Source organism: Meleagris gallopavo, chromosome 5 (genome assembly GCF_000146605.3).
Source record: "Meleagris gallopavo isolate NT-WF06-2002-E0010 breed Aviagen turkey brand Nicholas breeding stock chromosome 5, Turkey_5.1, whole genome shotgun sequence".
In the NCBI taxonomy this organism is placed as follows: Eukaryota; Metazoa; Chordata; class Aves; order Galliformes; family Phasianidae; genus Meleagris; species Meleagris gallopavo.
The window spans coordinates 22,537,983-22,543,707 of NC_015015.2; the positions used below are offsets into that span (position 1 = coordinate 22,537,983).

The 5,725-nt window shown below is 39.0% G+C and overlaps 1 long non-coding RNA gene across 1 annotated transcript; it reads right to left on the minus strand.

The window, feature by feature from the left end:
- Positions 1-938: 938 nt before the first annotated feature.
- Positions 939-5,717, minus strand: LOC116216665. The gene is made up of 2 exons (XR_004159895.1): positions 5,441-5,717; positions 939-2,163 (listed from the first exon to the last, which is right to left on the minus strand). It is a non-coding gene; the product is annotated as an uncharacterized LOC116216665 (long non-coding RNA).
- Between the last annotated feature and the right edge of the window lie 8 nt (positions 5,718-5,725).

Here is a 5,725-nt window from a genome sequence, read left to right on the forward strand (position 1 = left end):
TTAAGGAAAAGTCAGCCTATCAGATATTCTGAGCATAAGGTCACCTTTCTTTCTAGTTGTGTGATTGAGTTCCACCACAAACTTTTTACCTGAACATAGAAACTATTGATTACAAACCACATTAAGAGCATCAAAGAAAGGCACAGGTCCTCAATTCTTTGGAAAATGCTTCTCAACGCCTGCAAAAATTAATTTAGGAGGTACAACTTTTTGCTTATCTGTTTTGAAAGTGTTTGGAGAAGAAAAGTTGTTAGTCTTCAAACTGAATTCTTCTGCTGGTAGCTTTCAACAGAACATTTTCCTTTTATGATCTTCCTTATTCTCTTCCTTTTTTTTTTTTCTTCCTTCCTGTGCCAGTCAAGGTATTAAACTGTGCTCTTCCTAAGGCTAGGCCATAGGCTACCTTTGTAAAGCAGGTATTGTGCAAGACCTGGGTAATTGCCATTTCACTGCAGGGAGGAGTCCAATCAGGAGTAGAAGAAGGTATATTTGCATTATTTTTACATACAAGATGTAAGGGAACTGGCAAGAGAGAGCAGAACCAGCTTGCAGGACACCCAGGAAGAGTTCCTATCAGAAAACACGAGGAAAGGTTTAGTTTGTTGTTTTTTTTTTTCTCCCTAGCTAGAGAGTCAACTTACTTGTTTTGTTGTTGTCTCCCCTCCCTACCCCTGGCAATAGATATATAAATGGGTTCTCAGATGAATCTTTACTTTGATCATTACTGTACAAAGCCACTTTTGTAGGATTCTTCATATCTCAGCTTTTAAGTGTAGGCATTTAATGTAATCTTCCTTAGTTTTGTTGCTATGTACCATAAAGTAGAATTGTGGTCTGTGAGATGATCACAGATTTCCTCCAAATAAATCAAGATGTTACTGTTTATAAGGCAGCAAATGAACAAAAGGGGAAGAAAATGAAGTAACACAAGCTCTGAATTGTTAACCTTTCATTTATTGTGTTATAAATGAAAACAATCATGGTAACACAGCAGAAGGCAACACATGGATTACTGTTTTCTCAAGAATGAGTGGGCTTTAACTTGAGAAACAATGTAAAGGACAGTACTGACAGGACTTGAATATTGATGACATCTAAGAGTGCATTTGAGTTCAAAGTAGTGGTGTCACTGCTTAGAAAACTTTAGGGAAGGTGACAAGGGAAAGTGTTAGCATAGCATAAAACATAAATCAATGCTAAAATTTCATTTAATGTATTTAACACAGAGACCATCATTTACAAACTAGGTCACCAGCTGTGAAAGCCGTGGGCCTCTCACCTCTTTGGAAAATCAAACAGTCTCCTTTTACATTGAGTAGTGAATTCTGAGGCCCAACAGTCTATGTGCATCTTTCTATATATGGGTAGGATCTTTAGTTTTGGCTGAACTGGCATTCCAAGCGACAGCCTCTTTGGTTCAGTTGTGATATTGAAAAGGGAACTGACGTGGATAATATAGCAGGAGAATAATGATAGAAATTAGAAGAGTAATTAGAAAAATCTCGTAATATGATGACATCAAACCTGCGATTTTGTGTTGAACCCAGAGCTCTGTAGGAAACCACTTGCTTTTTTCCTGGATTTTTCTGGTTAGTTAAGAAAGCTCACTAATGCAGAATTTGAACAACAAAAATGCAGGGTTTGTAATGAACTTTCCCTTTTCAGAATTATATCCGTTGTTGAACTGGAGGTTTGTAAGATGTCACAAAAGATCACCTGGTCCAGTCTGTACTGCATCAAGACTTAGTTACATCAAGGCTAGTACCCACAAGCTTATCAAATTTTGTTCTTAAACAATTTCAGCAGAATAGATTCCACAGTGCCCCTAGACAGTCAGTTCTAGTGTTTAGAGCTGCTTAGTTGGAATGCTGATTAGCAAAATCTTTTAGGTATTTCTTGTCACAAATCAAGTTGACTCTTTTATGCCATTCTACAGGAACCACAGAGGATAGCTGATCAACATCTCTGTAATGAGCTTTTATGTATCAGAAAACTGTATCTACTTGGAGCTTTTATTTCCTTGACTAGGCTAATCTAATTCCTTCAGCTTTTTCTCATAGGGTTTGTTTTATAAACTTCTTGTTGTTATTTTCTTGTTTTTCTTCATCTCTGTTTAGAATTTGAAGGTGTCTGGTCTTGGCTGAACACTTGAGGCTTCATATCCTGCAAAGTTTAGAAATGAAACAAATTGTTTTGCTAGACACACCTTTTAGTACATTCCAGAATGAAATGCACTTTTGGCAGCAGCATTGCACTGTTGATTTATATTGTTTGTTATACATATAGTCTTAGTATGTGTTTTTGCTGTATTTCTCCTCTGTCAGGAATTCATATTTTATGTTGACTGTTTCAGAATAATATTTAATGTTTCTCATTACTGTTTTTTCCTTGTTAATTTTTGGACAGCCTGTCCAAATGTTGATAGCATTTGAAATATCTGATCTCATCCTTCCTAGTGTTTGCATCCCCACAGCCATTGTTTTGAGATTATCAGGTGTTGTTAGTATGGATTTTCAAGTATAAACTTTGCATTGCTTAAGTAGTCAGTGAACATACAGAACAAAACAGGGCTTAAGACAAGCCTTGAAGTACCTTGGAATTTTAGTAAGTAACCACTGATGACCACTATGGTTTTCTTCTACCAAATGCCTCCAAGCCTTTTGCTAGTTTTATTTAAAATATGAATACATGAAAACGTATTGTAAGACACTGTCAAGAGCTGGACAGCATTTACTGGGTCCATTGCCTACTGCTTACCAGTACTTAACAATACCTATGAAAAGGAGCCTAGTCTGGCATTTTGCTCCTATTAAATTAATTCATATTATCTTAAATATCTTAAATAAATCTTAAAAAACATGATTTTTGCTAGCCTTTGTGAACTTAACTAAGCTACAATGGAAGTTTTTGCTAGGAAACTTTTTTCTAAAAGGTTTCTTCTAGGGAACTTGAGCTGTGGAGAAACATCTTCCTAAGGAAAGGCATTTGAATCATGGAATCACAAGGTGGGAAATGACCTACAAGATCATCCAGTCCAACCATCCTCTTATCAGCATTACTACCCACTAAGCTACTAAACCATATCTCATAGCTCCTCATCCAGACACCTCTTGAACACTGCCAGGGACAGCGACTCAACTGGCCCTCTTGGCCACCTGGGCACACTATCGGCTCATGTTCAGCAGAGCACAAACCAACGCCCCCAGGTCCCTTTCCTCTTCACAGTCATCCAGCCACTCAGCCCCAAGCCTGTAGCGCTGCATGGGGTTGTTGTGGTCAAAGTGCAGGACCCGGCACTTGGCCTTGTTGAACCTCAGCCCAACGATCCAGCTTATCTACATCCCTCTGAAAGGCCTCCCTACCCTCAGGCAGATCGACACTGCCTCCCAGCTTGGTGTCATCTGCAGACTTACTGAGGGTATGCTCAATCCCTTCATCTATAAAGGTATTAAACAAGGTGGGCCTCAGTACTGACCCCTGGGGGAAAGGTTTGAAGGACTTTGAAAGGTAAAAGCAAAAGTACCCATCACATTTTTCTCTTTTTCTACTTCTTATTCTAGCCTTTGTGGTTTAAAAATAGTTAAAGTATATTTTCTCTAATAATCCTACCTGATTCCGTTTTTCTTCTTCCAGTATTAGTTCTGCTTTCCTGACAGAGTTGCTTTTAAAAACCACTACTGTGAAATAACATAAGTTACCATCATTTTCAGAGTGAACTTATCTCAGTCAATTTATTTAATTTTGTAATTTTTGAGAGTGGAAATTGTGACATGATTATGATGATGATAACCTTCTCCCTGTTGACTTTATAATGCCTGTTTTATTTAAGTGTATTGTCATATCAATTAATCATTAATTATACTTTAATTACTTATTTCTCATTTTTTATTACAATACTTATGGTATATATCACTTATCAGTGATCTATATGTTATTACAAGTTATGTAATGTTCCTCATAGCCGTGGGTAAAAGCAAATACACACCTTGTGCATGGGTTAAAATGCATACTGATACCTACAGTGTCTTTCTAGAACCTATCTGGCTTAAAGATGCACGTTCTAAGCACTGAGTTCAATCTTACTAGCAGTATTTAGCAACCTTTCTAAACTTGCTTGTGTTTATGACAATATTTTTCAAGAGGCTTTTGTTTCAAACTTGAGAAAACACTCCTCTCAACTACTGAAAACTCTTCCATGGGCTAAATATATAATTATCAGGAAGTTCTGGGCCTCGTGTCTGCAGTTTATCACTTGCAGTACGTTAGTTTTTGAACGTCTCCTAAGTTTCTGTGAGCCTGAAGTCAGCAGAGCTTCTCTGATTTATATATCACCTCAGGATCCAGCCTCAGCAGAGACCACAGCTTTATTTGAATGTTGGCTGTATTGCCCCGGATTTTTAGGAGGATGCAGTAGTGTAGGGGTTTGGCATGCTGGCCCGTCAACCACTGCCCTGCAGAGTGGTGGTAGCATTTTATCACCTTTAACTTCACCCTTCTGTACCCAGACTTTCCAATTCAATCATCTTGGAGCTGTTTCTCCTAGTTTAATTGCTTACACTTTTGGTGGCTTGGTGTGTCATTGTATCCAAGTCAGTGTTAGTGTAGAGAGGCTTTTTAATTTTCCATCTAATCGTTTGCTCTTAGCGATCTTTTCCAGTTGTTACTCTTGGGCAATCTTGTACATTTTATCTATCAAATATGCAGGATTCAGCTCCACAGTGGAGGTACCATCACACTCACTACACAGGATGGGTCTGTTCCCATCTTGAAGCAGTGATTCAGCATATAAAAAAGAAAGACTTCCACTCTGACCTGCCCTCTGATTTGGGGCTGTATATTGTGAATTTATGCTTGGTTTGCTTCTTATGGTGTTCCTGTTCCCGGGAGTTCTTCCCACCAAAGCTGTTTTGGATTATTATTTTTTTCTTTAGATTGAGCTCACTAAGAATGAGCTGTCGCTTTAATTTTCTGTTGACATTTTAAAAAATATCCTTTGTCTTCACTATTTTACACTTAATTAACAGGAGCGGCAGAAATGTCTCCATCACATGCTGTGCTGTTTACTTGCTCTTGTGATTCTTTAAAGGAGAGGAATAATTGTAGTTTCCTCTGGATTCATCTTTGTGAAGGCTTTAAATGAGACCGTTCCTAACGCTGCCCCTTGGTGTCAATTTGACAAAGTTCCCATCTTCCCCTGTGGTCCAGAGTTTGGAGTATCTGAATCAGCCATCCATCCAAATTAATACTTTGTAAGCAACTGAGATTAATTACTCAACAAAGGTTTCTCACATTGCCAACTCCGTGTATTAAAATGTCAAATCCTACCACAGAAGATCATAAAGCTGCCTTTAACATCCAGGGAGAGCCCGTCTGCTTCTAAACGTAACACAGAAACCAGCAGGCATGTAAGAGGATCGTTGAAGTGTTAATTTCTACTCACGTAGGCTCTGAGCCGAGCCCTTTCTGGGGGTAGCAGAGATTCCTATACCGTCAGCTGTCCTCAGACATCGCAGCTATAAAACAAAAGTCTTCATCAGAAGATCTGCTATAAACGGCAGGTAAAATCACTCTCGGAGATAGCAGCATGTGCGATCGGGCACAGAATTCGGGAACGAGATGCTCGAAGGCTCTCAGTTTCGGAGGGGCGTGTGGCAAAAGGGGCTGGGACAGGTAGAGGGGGTTCTGTCTTCGATGCGGTAGCGCAGGTCGGGAAGCCATCGCCGTG